General features: G+C 44.5%; 1 protein-coding gene across 7 annotated transcripts in view; it reads right to left on the reverse strand.

Annotated features, from left to right (window-relative positions):
• Positions 1 to 16,741, reverse strand: part of PRRT3 (proline rich transmembrane protein 3) — a 155,570-nt gene that overhangs the window by 46,639 nt on the left and 92,190 nt on the right. The window contains exon 1 of one of the 7 annotated variants that reach the window (XM_029601190.1): positions 3,403 to 3,976. The exons of the other annotated variants lie outside the window; for them this stretch is intronic. The gene's annotated coding sequence lies outside the window, so the exon portion shown is untranslated. Of the gene's footprint in view, positions 1 to 3,402; positions 3,977 to 16,741 lie in introns of those variants that run through there. 7 annotated transcript variants of the gene reach the window in all.

Consider the following 16,741-nt stretch of genomic DNA (forward strand, 5'->3'; position numbering starts at 1 on the left):
CTAAAGAGGTTAGGACTCTTCAATTTGGAGAAAAGACAGCTGAGGGCAGATATAATAGAGGTCTGTGAAATGGGTAAACGCAAATCTGTTTGCTCTTTCACAAAGTACAAAGACTAAGGGACATTCAATGAAGTCACTAAGTCACTAATAGGAGAAAATATATATTTATTCAACACATACTTGAACTCTGGAATTCATTGCTGGAGGATTTGGTGAAAGCTATTAGTGTAGCTGAGTTTGCACAAGTCCATAAACCATTAAGGTGGATTTAGGGAAATTCGCTGGGATAAACAGCACGGAATCTATCAACCATTTGGGATCCTGCCAGCTACTTGTGACCTGGATTGACCACTGTTAGAAACAGGATACTGGACTTAATGGTCCTTTTGGTCTGACCCAGCAAAGCAAATCTTATATTCTTAAAAGCAAAAACATTAGCACTTTGTTTTATTTTAAAAAATGCACTAAAAGGGGAGGTTGGTTATTTGCCATCTTTATTGTTGGTGAGATCTCAAGAGTACTGTATTCAATTCTGGAGGCCCATATTCTGACAAACTATAGACAACGTGAGATGGTCCAGAGAAAGGCTACCAAAATGGTGTAGGGTCCACACCAAAAGCCATATGAGGTTTAAGGACATAAATATATACACCATAGAGCATCCATAGGGCACAGTGGTTCACAGGCACTACCAACTTTAAAAAGGGGTCTGCCATGCACCACCAACTTTAGATGCTGTCACACCCCACACCCCCCCCCCCCACACACACACACACACACACACACACCAATCCCTGCCTCCTGGTTTCCTCTGTGCTCTCCTCATTCTTCCTTTTCCCCCAACTGGTACCTGGTAAGTCATTGCACTTCAGCTCAGACACAGACATCTGCTGTTAGAACTGTGTGGCCCTTAGCTTTTCTAACAGCAGATGTTCGAACCATTTGGGGCTCTGTAGATACAGACCCCACCCCCAGTTTCAACAGGGAATGTTTAACGGTGGGGGCTACAGGAAGGAGGAGGCATCCATATTAACCTGCAGTCAAAACAACTCTGAGGTGCTGTTTGGGACAGAGGGCGAGAAGGGACAGTGTATGGGGAAGAATGGGACAGAGGAAGACGGAGGGAGAGACTGGGGATGCGGGGATATAGCGAGTGCAAGGGAAGAATGGGATTTGAGGAATCAGGGAGAGCAGGCACTGGAGTGGAGAGCAGGGACTTGGGTATTGGGGGCAGGATTAAGATCTGGAACTCTGACAAATGTGGGGGGGAGAGCAGGGACTTGTGAATGGTGAAGAGCCAGGACTGGTGGGGGGACAGTAGATCTTGGCAATTAGGTGATTACGTGTGTGTGTGGGGGGGGGAGGGGGTAGATTACCTGGGGGGAGTATGAGTGGGGGTAGGAGAAAGTGCAGGATTAAGAGCTGATGTGAATTGTCTGGAGGACTAGAGAGTGTGTGAGGAAAGGGATGGGTCTGTAAAAAGGGTGATAGATGGTGGGAATGGAGCTGAGGAGGTAGTGAAAGAAGAGTATCAGGAAGCCAGCAGGGGGTAAGAGATAGAAGAGTGGGCTGAAGGCCAGGGAAGGAACAGGAGCTGGTGGGGGAATGAGAGAACAGGAAGATAGAGGAGGATAGGGTGAGTTCAGAAGGTGGTAGAAAAAGAGGACTAGGAAGAGAACAGATACCTGTCATACACCAAGATTTTGCTGAGGCAGGAACACAGGTATGTTTCAGTCTGGGACTGTCCCAGGAATACCAGGACAGAGAGAGAGAGAGAGCATTCTTGATGCTACCTGGGGGATATGGGGTATGAAGTTTCTTCTCATGATTTCCAAGCAGCAGATGGGGGTGGGAATGGCAGAACAGAGGACCCATTCTGTCCGAGGCAAAAGCAGTGGGCATGTTAAGGAAACATGTGCAAAGAATTTAGGTGGAAGATATCTAGCCTGACTCCTGCATTGTATTTTCTGATCATTGTGCTGTTACCATTAGCAACTCGACACTGAATTAAGATGGTCAGAATAATCGTTATATAATAATAATATATTACGCTACACATCATGCAGCTACATCAGACTTCTTTCCATTGCCATCTCATTTCGTCAGCTACTGCCTACCTCTTGGTTCACATGTAAAATTATTAGTATGAGTCAAGTTACAAACAATATCCTATCACATCCTTGTTTTAGCTGCGGCTCTGCCCATCCTCAAACGAGTCCGTTTTCTCTCCTGCTGCCCTCCCTCGCCTCCAGGTCGGACGCACACTGCACAGAGAGCGGGGAGGGAGGCGGTAATGCCCCCCCCCCCCCGGCCCTCCTCACCGCTGTGCTGAGTCATTGTCAGCGGATGTGCCGGCAAAGGGGGAGTTACGTGAAGCCCCCGCTCGCCCCCCCCCCTCGTCAGGAAGCGAACACGTGACACCGGGCAGTGAGCGTGGGGAGGGCGTCTGATAAATCCTGGGAGGGAGTCGCTCCTGAAATCGGAGCAGGCGGCAGATAAATCCCGGAGGTTTTCTCAGAAATCCGTCAGGCCGGCAAGTTTTCGCAGACACCCACTCTCAGCTTGTGTGTGAACCCAGCAAAGATGATCAGAGACGGAAATCATGAGATACAATGATGTGCAACTCCGCCCCCCCCCCCCCCCAAAAAAAAAAAAAAAGCTGCGCATATCGATGCAGGTCATACCCACTACCACCGTGGCACCTCTCCTACTTTAGAAGGACCTGGGCCTTGAAGACATGCCTACGCTTTTCTGTTCCGGATTTTTTTTTTTTTTGTGCTGGATCGTCTGGCACTCAAGTCCTTGAGCTCGGATTAGGAAAGGGCCAGTAATTAAATCCAAATCTCTGCGGCCCCAGCAAAAAAGATCGTGAGCTGCATCTTATCTTCCCCGCCCAGCGCAGTCAGGCCTCTCTCCATTGCTGCATGCCCCCTTCAGCACCAGTCCCAACTCTATACTGAGGTGAGCTTCTCTACCACAGTGCCCTAATAGTCCTAACCAGAGCTTGAGCCACGTGGGCCCCCACGCAGCAGCACCAGTCAGGAACGCAGACGTGGGATTTTTGTCCAGCAAAGATCGAGTAAGGTGAACCTCTTCCCTGTACTGCTGGGGCCAAAACTGCGCTGGCCTGCACCTGTGCAGCCGTCGTCATGAAAGTGCCCTTCCAGCTGGGTAAGCTTCTGGCCCAGAGGTGCGGGGGGCGCGACCTTCTTTGCGGCGGTACCCTGCAGCTCAGAGTGTGACTTGCACCTTTCCAAGACAGCACTATAGCTTTAAGTGCATCAAATTCCTTCTGTCTGGTGCAGCCGCGGGGGGGGGGATCCTCACCTGAGATTAACATCCCTAATTAGCAAAGAGCATCATCAGATCCTAACAAGGAAGTGGGTCCCATACCCTCCTTACCTGTCGGCGGGCACTACATCCAGCCTAGGTGTTCGTCTCTCGAGGACCCCGTTTTACAGCCTCTTCGCTGCCTTCCATCGGTCCCCAGCGTGCAGCCTCTGCAGAGTTCACCTTGGCAATGTCCCCACTGCACTCGGACACAGCATCTTGCTCAGGCGCCGTTAACAGAGCCCAGTGCTGACTGAGCCAAAGGCGCTGCAAGTGATAGCAGAGCCGCCGCAGCCACTTTGAACTCCTTCCAAGAGAAGCCCTCCCGCGATCAGCTGCCGCAGGTGCAGATCCCACGGCGGAGCCTCACGTTCCTGGGCTTTACCTGCGAAAGCCAGCGATCGGAAACGTATTCTCTGCGATTTCCGCTTGCTTTTATTAAACGGGGCTTTAGCAAGGGACGTGATGACTGAAAAAGACTTAAAAACCTATCAAACTTGTTGCCATGGATGCAGATTAGAATTTGCCAGTTCTGCCTGCAGCTGCGGGGATTTGGAGGTTAAACTTGCTGGAGTGGAATTCGCACGTAGGTCTGAGTTCCCAGGGAAGGCGCGTGAGACTGTGAGCGAGAAGCAAAGAGAATGCGGGCGGGCGGGCAGCCCACGTGGTCGCCAAAGCTCACGCACACCATCTTCTCTGGATAACGCTTATGGGTTTTAGCATCCTGCTACCTCGCCTTTAAAAGGCACGTGAAAGCTTGGCTCCTCTGCCAAGCTTTTACCTAAGGGGTTTGCACAGTTGTCAATTAAACCTAGCAAGATAATTTTATGGCGATGCCAGGTTCTTATGGCCTGGATTGGCCACTGTTGGAAACAGGATGCTGGGCTTGATGGACCCTTGGTCTGACCCAGTATGGCATTTTCTTATGTTCTTATGTTGACCCTCTGCATCCTTGACTTTTAGAATGTCATTGCTTGTATCGACCTATTTTTGGTTGGTTGGTTAGGGGGGGCAAGCAAACAATCTCTGCCCCTATCCCCCAAAGCTTCCTAGGTGCTGATGCCATTTGAGAGTAAAAAATTGGGTTGGGATATATCCCCAGGGCCCCACCCTATTCCATTGCCTATGCAAACTATTCTTTGATAAGCAATGCTATATTTTTTGCTAGTATGTTTTTTGGTTGTAATATTCCATGTATCTATTTAATAATTTTATGGAATATGTTTAGTGTTCACTAATTGGAAATGCAATGAATAAATAAGTATGAAAGCCTGCAGAGAATCCTCCAGGAAAAAAAGGAAAGAGGCCAGATACAATGGAAAGAGGAGAGGAAGAGTAAGGAAAACCATGGAAAGGTAATTGGAAAATTCTCTTCTTCCACTCACTCCAGGCAGAAGAGATGCACTTATAAATAGGGGGACCGTTTATAGCTTCATGTCCAGCAGGGGGAGGGGGGAATGATGAACTAAGCCAGACCTGGTTTTACTTTTACTCTACTCTGTGCAGGGAGATGTAGTTCTGATTTTAGATTGATTTATCTAAAAGGAGCAGGACTACATTACCCTGCATGCCATGGGAACAGAAACAGGACTGACTCAGCATGTCCTTCGTAACCTGGAGCTCTATGGTCAGAGCACACAAAGCATGTGGAATGCCTGACCTTTTTCTCTGCTTGATGATTCTCTTCTCCTTTGAATAAGTGTATATGAATTTTACTTGTGTCCATTACCAGCTATCATAGCCCAGAGGGGGTGGGATGGTAAGGGGTGGGCGCTGATGATGCCTGGAGAGTGTTCACCTGCAGAAGGGGAGCCTAGGGGTGTTAACTACAGAAGCTCATCCTTTTAGGAAGTGTGGGAGTGTATGCATAACAGCCAGAGAGGGAGAGTAGAAGAGAGGAACCAAAGAAAAGCTTGACACAGAATGAGGGAGAAAAAGAGAAAAGGACAGAGAGGGTGAGGAAGAAGGCAGGTAAAATAAGAGTACGGGGGACAAAGCTTACACAGTAAGAAGCAGCACACAAGAGACTCAGAAAGGAAAAGACACTTGCAAATCACAGAGACAGCATAGCGCAGAACAGACAGATACGTACCAGAAAATAAACCAAGAAGAGAGGGCGGGCTCCAGGTCATCAGCAGAGCCAGTGGAAGCACTAGCTGATCTGGGTGACTGCCTAGGGTGCCACAGGTTTGGAGGTGGCAGTCTACTGCGTCCACCAGCCCTGCTCAGAATTGTGGAAGTTAGCCACAGGAGCAGGGTGATTGAGCCTGGAAGAGAAAGTGTGTTGTGGGCGGGAAGGAAGAGGCCCAATCATCACAACTGGAAGGAGCAATAGGCATGGGGCCCACAGGGCTAGAAGAAAGGACTCAGAGGTTCCTGGCATTACAGCGGCAGCTGGGCCCACCTAGCTTTGAGAAGCAGAGGCAGCTTTGACACACCCTCCCTGCCAAAGACAGGTGCAGAATTATTGGCTTTGCTACATGGCTGTAGAGGAGAGCAGCAGTGGCTGGGCCTGTGTGGTTGAAGAGAAGAGCGGTGTTCACTCTACAAGGAAGAGAGAAGAAGCCTCCTAATGCTGGGGGGCCCAAGAAGAAAGCTGCTGCTGCCTCCACTTTCCATGGAGAGAAAAAAAAAGAGCATATGTGAGAGTACATGTGTGAGAGGGTATGTGGGGGAGAGAGGGAGAGCATGTAGAGGAGAAAAGAGCATGAGTGAGCTTGTGTGTGAGAGAGACTGAATATGTGTCTGTGAGACAGCAAATGAGAGAGTGAGCATATGAATAAGCATGTGAGAGCAGTGTGTGTGTGTGTAAGAGCATGTGGGGGAGTGTGTGTGTATCTGGGGGAGAGAGATAGAGAGTGTGTATGTGAGAGAGAGGGGAGAAAGTTTGTGTATTGCTGCCCCGCCTCCTCCAACTAATCCATGACAAGCTAAGACTGGAAATTAAAAATTCAGATATAGAGGGGTTTTTATCCTTATTTTAAATTATTAGATGTTGTTTGATGTGTCTGCTGTTTTGAAATATTTTATTGATGTTTGTTTGGGAAAGCTTTCAAAATTTGTATGTCTTTAATTATTAGATGTTGTATTTGTCAACTTTTGAAATATTCTGTTAGTATAATTTTATTATGATTAATAATGTAGATTTCTGGAGTTTAAGTTCTATGAAGAACAGAAGTTTCTATATTTCCATTGATCACTATATACATAGTCTGGCTTGATGGCGTCCTTTTTCATGTAAAATCTATTACAAATGCATAATTTTATATTGTGTTCGGGGATATGGGGAGGGAGGGCACCAGGCTGTAAGGTTCATCTAGGGCACCTAATACCCTTGGCAACAAATGAGACTTTCTGGTTTAACGTTTTTTAATTCGTTCAGTGCATTCTCAGTATAAAGCCATGAAACAAGAATGAATGAACTAATCTGTTGCTTATGAACTTTGGCCAGCTGGTCACTCTCTAGGAGGGCAGTAGACGGTGGTACCAGCTTTGTGTGCTGTCTCCCCCCCCACGCGTGTCCTGGTCTTTGAGAGGTTTTTCTGCCGCTTAATGAAAAACTAGCAAAGCCCTCCTCCCTCCCCAAATCTTCCTCTTGGCAAGCACCTTAAACCTCCTAGGGTGGGGTACTGGACAGTTAGCCAAATCCATGGCCTTTTCACAAGCACCACCTGCATACGACCAGGGAGTAGAAGAAATTGTCCTCACCCAGAATTTTAACTTATGACTGGAAAACCGATGCAAGGAAAGTGGTGTTTGGTATATTTGGCAACGGGGGATGCTCCTGGGAGGATAAAGGGTCTTTACAGATGAGATGGTTTGCATCCACCCAAGAAAAGCAGCACGGTCCTGATTCATCATCATCCAAGTGCTACTTAGATGTTTAAAGTGGAGGAGTGGGATGGTGGATGGAAGATAATCGATTTCAGGTTGTCACCCCCAATGAACAAACTAAGACAGCGGAGAAAAAAAAAATAGAGTAAGGCTTTCATAAGGCTCCCCTTGAGCAAAGGGGAGATACTGGGAACAGTGTGAGGCTAGAAAGAACGTAGTGGACCTGATTCTTATGAATGAAGAAAGCTTTTCTAATGTCTGGGTAGACATCCACAAGAGCACTGGTGATCATCGGACTGGATGGTGTGATATAGGGAGTCACTCAAAGGTCAAAGTCCTGTATTGCAAAAATACTCATTTCGGTAAAAGACGTGCTGGCAACATGGGGAAAGGAAGAGCACAGTGGGCTAAACTAAAATGAGCTGTAGCCAGATCAATACAACTTTGTTAAAGAATGATGAAAAGAGAAGTGTACTGGTTTTCAAAAGAAGAGATTAAAAAAGTAATGACAAAAGTATTAAACATACAAAATCTCAGAAGGAGGAGCATAGGGCAGAATATCTGACAAAGAAGAAAGAGGTTCAGAGAACATAGCAACAACTTTTTATAAGCAAACAAGAGTTTTCTAAAAGCATTTTCTTTCATCACTTTAAGAGCCAGCAGTCTCGGGCAGGGACTTTCAGGAAAATGCTGTTTTTCTTTTCCACTAACTCTGCATGCCTTAACACCACCAGGCCTTCTGACCAGATTAACTTCTGTGTTTAATGTAATGAGCTTAAAGAGCCAGCACTGACATAGAGGCAGCTAAGAGAAAAAAAATAATAAAATCAAGAAATCACAGCTTTTCTAATCAAAAAGATTTTTTTTTCCTTTTTTTTTTTTAAGAGCCAGCAGGCCTCTGGAAAACATAAGACTTTTCTCTTGCCCTACTATTCAGTTCTTATTAAATGAGTGGCCTCTGCTGTTTTCCCTCCCATGTGACAATCCCAGTTTAAGGGCCATAGCTAAAGATGGGCGGGGTGGAGCAGGGAGGGAGAAAACCTTTAGTACATAAGGCCACTAAGTGACGATGACCAACTCTATCCAAAAACCTACTCAAAGGACTAACCTTCAGCGGAGACCGTTTCTGAGCAAGATATGCCATTAATAACCGTCTGGCTCTTTCCTTCTGCCCTGACAAGGTCCACCTTTAGCAAGGGCCACAGCATTGCCACCTGCTGTCCCAGATCTCCTGGACAGAGATTCTGCTCTTCTTCTCCCCTCTGCCCCCAACCCTACACAAATTTTAAACACACACACCCCTCCCTCTCTTGCTAGGGCCCTTAGAAGAGGACAAGGACAGAGCAGAGGCCATGCATAATGGATTTAATAATGAGACCAGAATAGTAGGGAAGAAGAGAGGTCTCATTGGCCAAAACAATATAATTCCCTGACAAATTTGGATTCACTTATGTAATTCCACTCTAGGCGCAGGTGACACTAAGGAAAGGATAGGAAACCATTGACGGATATCTAGTTGTCCGGGAAGAGTACCAATTCCACCGGCTTTTCTCCAATAATGGATGCCATGGGCGAATCTGAGAGCAAGTGAAAAGGTGTTACTCTTTATTTTTCTGTTATTATAATTTGTCCATTTTTTAAATTTGTGTATATATGACTGATGTAATCTGCCTTGAACTACTATTGTAATGTGTGGAATATAAATTTTAAATAAATGAAATGAAACTCCAAGGAATTTTTTTTTTTTTTTTTTTAAGGAAAGGTCAGAAAAAAGTTTTGAATGAAAGATCATTTTCACTCTATTTTTCATGTCTTAATGGCCAACAAGTCAGTCTGGTCCAGTCTTAATTAATAAGGAGTTAGGACCTAGCCCCCTCCTCTTCCAAATAAGATCTTCATTTACACCTTCAAAAATGAGAAGGGTACATACTTTTGAAGAATAAGATTTCTATGCAGAGAAGATAAAGGTAAGAAAGTTAGACAACTTCCTGTTTAAAAAAAACCTAGAAGCCTCTTTGCTTCTGTGGTGCAAGTTGATCTCCCATCACCTTGTGTTTTCTACATCAGCCCAGCCAGACCTGATTTTCCTGGGAGTCGTGCACCATGGCATCCAATTCTACATTAATGGATACCATGGGTGAATCTGAGAGCAGGTGAAAAGGCATCACTTACACTACAGACGGATGCTGTTACAACAAGCGTATCATGAAATAGTAAGAGTAGAAGAGCATGTACAGCATGGAAATATTTCCCTGCTTATAAGTCAGAAGGCGATTCAGCTCTTATTCATTACATCGTAGAATATTAGGTAATAGCAGATATTAACTAATTTTTTATTAGGTACACCAGTACTCACCCAGGTGGGATCTGCACAGCCTGAAAAGATAAAAGTCAGGAACAAGAACCAAGAAAGCGTCATGCGCAGAACCTGAACATTCCATACAGCGCCCCATGGTGCATACATGACAAACACTCAAAGACCTAGCATGTATTAGTATAATCTGGAGAGAATCACCATCCTTCCAACCCATTTTGTAGCTGGTACAGATATCTGCCTAGCCAAAGCACTCGCACCACCTGCCTCAGCTGTATATTCGTAAGGCAGCGCCACCCCTTCCAGGGTCCAGCTGGTATAAAGGATTCACTTTATCATTGAATCTGCCTTCTGCACTTTGAATGGCACTGGGAGACTCATTGTCATGAGAGACTCTCCATGCCCTGATCAGACAGACAATGAATATCCATTAGAACAGAAATTGCAAATCTGCTCATGCATAAACACAAGCAGGAACTTGCTGTCAGATTCAGACACGAGCATGCCACGTGTCACAGCTAAGGCAAATAATCTCGCCTCCCTGCACGCACTACAATACTCAAGCAGGTACATATTTAGTAGGATGTTTATGTAGACAAGTTATCCAGCTAAAGTTAGCCGGATAACTTGTCCGGGATATTCAGTGGGATAAAGGTCTCACTGAAAATCCCCGATTAAAGTTATCTGATTAACCATAGCCGGATAGCTTTAAATATAACCGGATATTCTTTTGAATATTGCCGGTTATGTATACAGTTATTCAGCTATGGTTAGTCATATAACTTTAGATTTAACTGGATATCTCTATCATAGTTGCCTAGCAAAAGCAGAGGCATCAGCAGAGGCACCGGTCCCGGAAGGAGGGGGAATCTGGTACTTGTGAAATTTAATTTTTTAAGAATAAGGGAAGTAGGAGCAGGGGGAGGGGGAGGAGGACTCCCAGCCCCAATAATTTTTCTTAACATTAAATGGACCATTTTGGATGGTGGCAAGTTCGGTCCTGTAGGACCTTTGCAACTTAGGTGGGAGGAAGTCTGGACAGGCTGTGATGTGAGGGGTTTTATTTTAATTAATTATTATTTTTTTTTTTAATGGAATCTTACTTAACCGGATAGTTCCTTTTTTGAAGAAAAACCCACACGGGGTTGGATAACTTTAGACCTGCTTCCGAGCAGGTCTAAAAGTTATGCAGCTGACTTAGCTGGATAATGGGATCCCTCCCTGGAATGCCCACAAAATGCCCCTTTTAGATCCGGCTATAAATTTAGCTAGGTAGGAGGCTCAATATGCCGTTTAACCCATTTAGATGGAAAACTTGTGAGTTATCCATCTAAATGGCTTTTGAACATGACCCTCCATGTTTCATCCTTTTAAATGTTTCCCAGCTGGGGAAACAGAATGAGGATGATATAGCAACAAAAAAGAAGCAATATGAAGGCGATAGAGAAAAATTAATCATTGAAAGAATAAAAGTGTACGCTATTAAATCTATTGAAGAGACAAATGTTATGACTGAGCACTTCCAAACTGTCATTTTATGTCTTCTTTCTCTACCTTTGGCATTTGAGCAATCAGAATTTCCCCAAATATCCAAGGAATGGAAAGCCATAGCTCACAGTAGGGATGTGTAATCTGCAACGAATAAGTCCCTGTTTGTTTGTTTGATTCTTGGGTTTGTGAAACGCATTGCGATCCCCCACAAATAAAACACATCATATTTGTTTCATTCTTTGGTTCGCAGTGCTGCTTTCTTAGCAGAGAAGGCCATGTGGGAGTATCCATAGCAACAACCAGCCCTTTCCTGTGAGTCTAAGTGACCTCACAGCCCTGTCATAGAGTGGGTCAGACAGGTTGGCAAGGAGACCAGAATGCCAACGTATCAGAGCGAAGCATTTTTCTAATTCAGCCAGTTGCTGCTCTCAGTGCTCTGTGATGCTGTTCCTGCTGTACTATATCTACCTTAAGCACGCAGTGCGCCACACACTTTCTTCTTGGCTGTACTCTGAGAAGCTAGTTGCTTTTGAGCTCTCTCAGTGTCTCAAATCTTTATTCAATTGCTATTGCTAGTTTGCTACAACTAATTGTCTATTGCTGAAAAAGATATTTGTTCTTTTTTGCTGCTGTGCCTGCCAGGCAGCCAGGCTTTTTTTTTTACTGCACTTTTTTTTTATTGAACTACTTGTTGACTATCTGTCTTGTGCCAGTATTTAGCCTTAGATGGAGTTTACCATCCACTTTTGGCTGCATTCACAAACAACCCGACTCCGAGAAGACCTGGTCCCAGCGCGCCGGGGGCCACTACTACCAGCCTAACACCATCCGCGGGCTGAGCCTCATCTTGTCTTGCCTGCCTGTCTTGCCCCTATCAAAACCACAGCGACCTGACTACCTCAGCTCTGCCAGCCTGACTTGCCCCTATCAACTTTCTGCCACTCTGCCTTGCTGCCATACACTAAACGACTCACTCTATGCCTTGTGGTGTTCTTGCCACTATCATGGTTCCTCAGTGTGTTGGTGCTAATCTTTCTGCTGCTTTGTCCCTTTATCGGCACCTTGTGGTTTTTTGACACTTTCTGCTTCCCCTTCATTGTGCTGTAGGATGTTGGTGCCACTTGTCTTGCCACTTTGCCTGTCATGCTGCCTTCGAGGGTTCATGCAACTATTATTTGTGCTCTCTTTTGAAGCTGTGGTGTGTTTTTGACACTCTCTCGCTGCTGCTTTGCACCTCTGTTAAAGCACTCTTGCCACTCCTGGTACCCCTTTGCCCCTTTACAGTGCCTTAGGCTATTCGTGCCACTTTGCCACAGTCTAAGTACCTTGGAGCTCTTTTCTCCTTCTGATGATTGCTCCCCAGAAGTTTCATCAGAATTGATAAGAAAACCCTAATTCTGCAGCCAAAAATAGACTGCAAATACTTTAATGGCAAACGAAAAACAAATGAAACTAATGAACAAATTGTTTTTTTCCCCTATGAAACTAATGAAATGAATTTGGATCCCGGCAAAACGAAAAACAAAATGAAACGAATATTTTCCTGCTGCACATCCCTAGCTCCCAGTCACATCTAGGGCTGGAAGGGGGAGCAATTGCACCTCAAACTGACAGCATAAGTAATATGGTCTTGGACATAAAATAACTCCTATACAGTTTTGTCCTATGGTTATACACACAACATAGATGCATATGTAGAGGACACACATAGCATCATATAAAGATAAGTGCAGAATAATGGAATATACAATGTATAGGGATATGTTGGCATACAAAACTTTGGGGGAGGAGTATTTTTTGTGTCTTTTTAAAAAAAAGCTTATTTTGTGTGTATGTGGGGGGAGGGGGAGGTGTCAGCAAACGATTTTTATAAATAGCATGCACTAAAAGATGTCAGGCAGCCAATGCCCCCTCCCATAGATTAAATATGTCCACCAAACTATGCCTGCTGTCCATTCCCTCTTGGCCTCCAAAAGGGGGCAGGAACAATCCCCAAGTCACTTCTGTTCTGCCAGTACTGTTACTCCCAGATGGTGCTAGCTGTATGAATCCCAGTCACTTTGCGCCACTGGTATCGCACTCCAAGATGGTGCCAACTGAACAATCCCCAGTTGCTTCTGCTCTACGAGTACTGAACTTCCAGATGGTGCCAGCCGACTTAAAAGGTGGCACCAGACTGAAGTATGGCACTAGTGTAGCGGAAACAACTGGGGATCATTCTTACCTCTTTTGGACCCTGGGACTCCAGTAAGCTGAAGGGGGGAGGCCAAGAGGGAATGGTGGGTGGGGGAGGGGGTTGGCTGCACTATTTGTAAGTAAAATGACAAAAATGAAAAAAATTATGTTCATTTTTCTTTTATTTTACTAAATGAAACATAAATGTCATCTCAAAATGAAAATGCATCCCTATTCCTGCATACTAGCAATACATCATGGGTTGCATCATCATATTGTATACTATAATATGTATCAATCCAAAATAATTGGAAGAAAAATATAAAACTATCCGGACAGATAGTTCCTACTAGAGGAGACTGTTTTGAAACATACACATGAGCCTCTTAGGGTACATCTTAGGGTTAATGTTGTTGGTCAATTTGTAATCTGCTTCCTATTTCAAGTAGTTCATTGTGCTTGAATTCCCTCTAATGATGTCACAGCCCCCAGGCTTTGAAGAATACCTCGCACTGGGTTTCCTCTGATGCTGATATGATCAAAAGATGGATCTACGGCACACGGAGGATTATTGAAGACATTACTAACATGATCTAAATGACTTTATTCTAGAAAAAAAACCTTAAAAAATGCATTCAACATAGCTTTTCTTTATTTACTTATTGTCAGTCATTCTGCAGCTTGGGAGACTTTTATGAATGCATGGATCAACGATGAGAACTCAGAACCTGCTTGAAGTGTAGTTCATTTATATGATGGTCATTGTAATGCTGTAAGGTGGGCGTTTTTGATTTGCTAACTTTGTCAGTATAGAATTTTGTCTGGATGTCACAGTATCGTCGTGTGACATTCTTGCTAGGTCTGTTGGCAGAATATCTATCCACATAGATGACTAATGTTTCTTAATCAGACTACAAGAAACTTTTTTGCCTGATTTACTAAGGCTTTTTGTCTAGCAAATCAGGCCCTTTAATAGTATGCAAGATTTGTATGTGCTGCCAAACCAAAACATAAAGTGGAAAGAATTACAAAGCGTGGAAGAGAGAAAACTAAGACAGGGTCTCAGGTTGTGGTGCTGGTCAGTGTTGGCTCTGCTCAGAGTACGGTTCTGGCCTGGTGGCAGGTCAGGGCAGTTTACTGCTACAGTTGCTGTTTTCTCTTTCCTCCAGGATTTTACAGAGTTTTGTTTTTAGTTTCTAGAATTCTGAAAGATTTATAAAGTAAATCATAGGAAAATACAGTCTTAAGATCAAGCAAATTATAAAATACATTGAAAAAAAAAAGCATAGGAAAAAATAACTGCATTTAGTCCACAAAGTTGGAGAGGAGGCAAGAGAAAGGAAAACACACAACTATCTCAGGAAAATCTAGAACAAACCATTCTAACAAGCCATGATAAATAAAATCACCCCCTCAATTTTCCAATGCTGTACATCACAAACATATTAAAAACATTTTTTTCCATCATTTTTCTCTTTAAGAAAATGCTCCAAATGAGAAGGGTCGAAGAAAGTACATTTATTAGCTTAGAAATGTTTCTAGCCATTTGTGAGAGAACTTCAAGCACTTAAGCTTTCTTCTGAAGAAAACCTTTTCCTCCTAAACTGGGCAGACCGAATTGCATCAGGGAACATCCTCACACTCTGGTCACAATAACAGAACATCTTCCTGCAAATGCAGCATCAAATTCTTGTCAATCTCAGTATTTAAAGAGACTAACACCATCATTCAAGATTATGTAGAGATTTTCCTGCTCATTCTTGAGTGGAGAAGTCTTTTATTTTCTCTGACAGCTTTGGATAATGTGCCTCCCTTTGCATAGTACAGGATGAAATGGATTTCTGTCTCTTATTTCTCCAGTCCTGCACTGCATGCAGAGACTGGCTTCTTGGTGTTTCTATTGGTGTCACTTATGCTGAATGTGGTGAGGGTCTGCCTGTGTTTGCAGGGCCGGATTTAAGATTATGGTGCCCACAGGCAGAATACCAGATGTGTGCGTGTGAGAGGGATTTCACTCCCGGAAATGAAAAAGCAGCAGGGCAGTCCCAGTTTTTGGGTGCCTGTGTGAGAGTAAGGTGAAGGATTCTGCTAGTATGCAAGCACAGTGATTTCAAAGTATTTGCTAGTGCAATATGACAACTGGAAAGCCCTCTTTAATTGAGTGTGCTATGTCATGGGAGCAGATGCCTAGCTTGGCTCTAGATACAGGTACATTTCCAAAGTAATCTAGTCACCTAACAAATTTCGGGCCGATACAGTAAAAATCATGGGAGAGCGGGCGAGCGCCCGCTCTCCCGGCACGCACACAGGCGTGCGCACGATTCAATAAATTAATTTATTTAAATTAGGGCCCATGGTAAAAAGAGGCACTAGGGACACTAGAGCGTCCCTAGCGCCTCTTTTTGGACAGGAGCGGTAGCTGTCAGCAGATTTGACAGCAGACGCTCAATTTTTCCGGCGTTGGTTCTCAAACCCGCTGACAGCCACAGGTTCGGAAACCAGACGCCGGCAAAATTGAGCGTCCGTTTTTCAACCCGCAAGCAGCAGGTCCATTTTAAATTTTTTATTTTTATTTTTTTTTAATTTTTTAACTATTTTTAACTTTTGGGACCTCAGACTTAATATCACCATGATATTAAGTCGGAGGGTGTACAGAAAAGCAGTTTTTACTGCTTTTCTGTACACTTTCCCGGTGCCAGTAGAAATTAATGCCTACCTTTTGGGTAGGTGCTAATTTCTGAAAGTAAAATGTGCGGCTTGGCTGCACATTTTACTTTCTGAATCGCGCAGGCATAACTAATAGGGCCATGGAGTTTTGTTTGTAAACTTCTGTCTCCATCTGCTAGAGGGGGGGCATAACCCAGGAGTCTGGACTGATCTGGGTACGTACAGGGAACATGCATTTGCATGTTGCGGGCACTATTAGTTTCGGGGGGCTGGATGCGCGTTTTCGACGTGCTATTACCCCTTACTGAATAAGGGGTAAAGCTAGCGCATTGAAAACGCGTGTCCAACCGCGGGTTAACAGTGCGCTCCCCCGGTGCACACTGTACTGTATCAGCCTGTATGGAGTTAGCTGCTCATTGAATTTAGCTAAGTATAGCTGCCTTATTTCAATGTACAAAAGAAGCATGCCCAGACTCAGAGGGCCTGAGCACTAAAATGCAAGTGAAAAAATGTCAGCATGCAGCTAAGATGTGATTTAGCATGGGATGCACTAAAGTTAATGAACTGCAGTGGGTGCACATGCTAACAGGTACATGCTAAGTGGATTATGAGTCCTTTAGCATGTGCATGTGATCTGCACCTCAAACTCCTGCACTGTAAACAGCCCAAAGTGGAAGATACATTACTGCAGGGGATTTCACTTAACTAATCCCACCAAAGACAGATCAGAACCCAACTCTTTATCCCTGACTTTCCATGAAGGTAGACTGGAGCCCAATTTCAGGCCGACTCCCTCACTCAGGTAAAATAGGAACTCGTCACTCCAACCTCCCAGGCAGATTAGAGTCCAGGCCTTCATTACCAATTTTCCATGAAGGCAAATTGAAATCCACTGCACTCCCTCATGCAGATCAGAATTAATTTCCTTCA

This window comes from Rhinatrema bivittatum, chromosome 4 (genome assembly GCF_901001135.1).
Source record: "Rhinatrema bivittatum chromosome 4, aRhiBiv1.1, whole genome shotgun sequence".
Taxonomy (NCBI): domain Eukaryota; kingdom Metazoa; phylum Chordata; class Amphibia; order Gymnophiona; family Rhinatrematidae; genus Rhinatrema; species Rhinatrema bivittatum.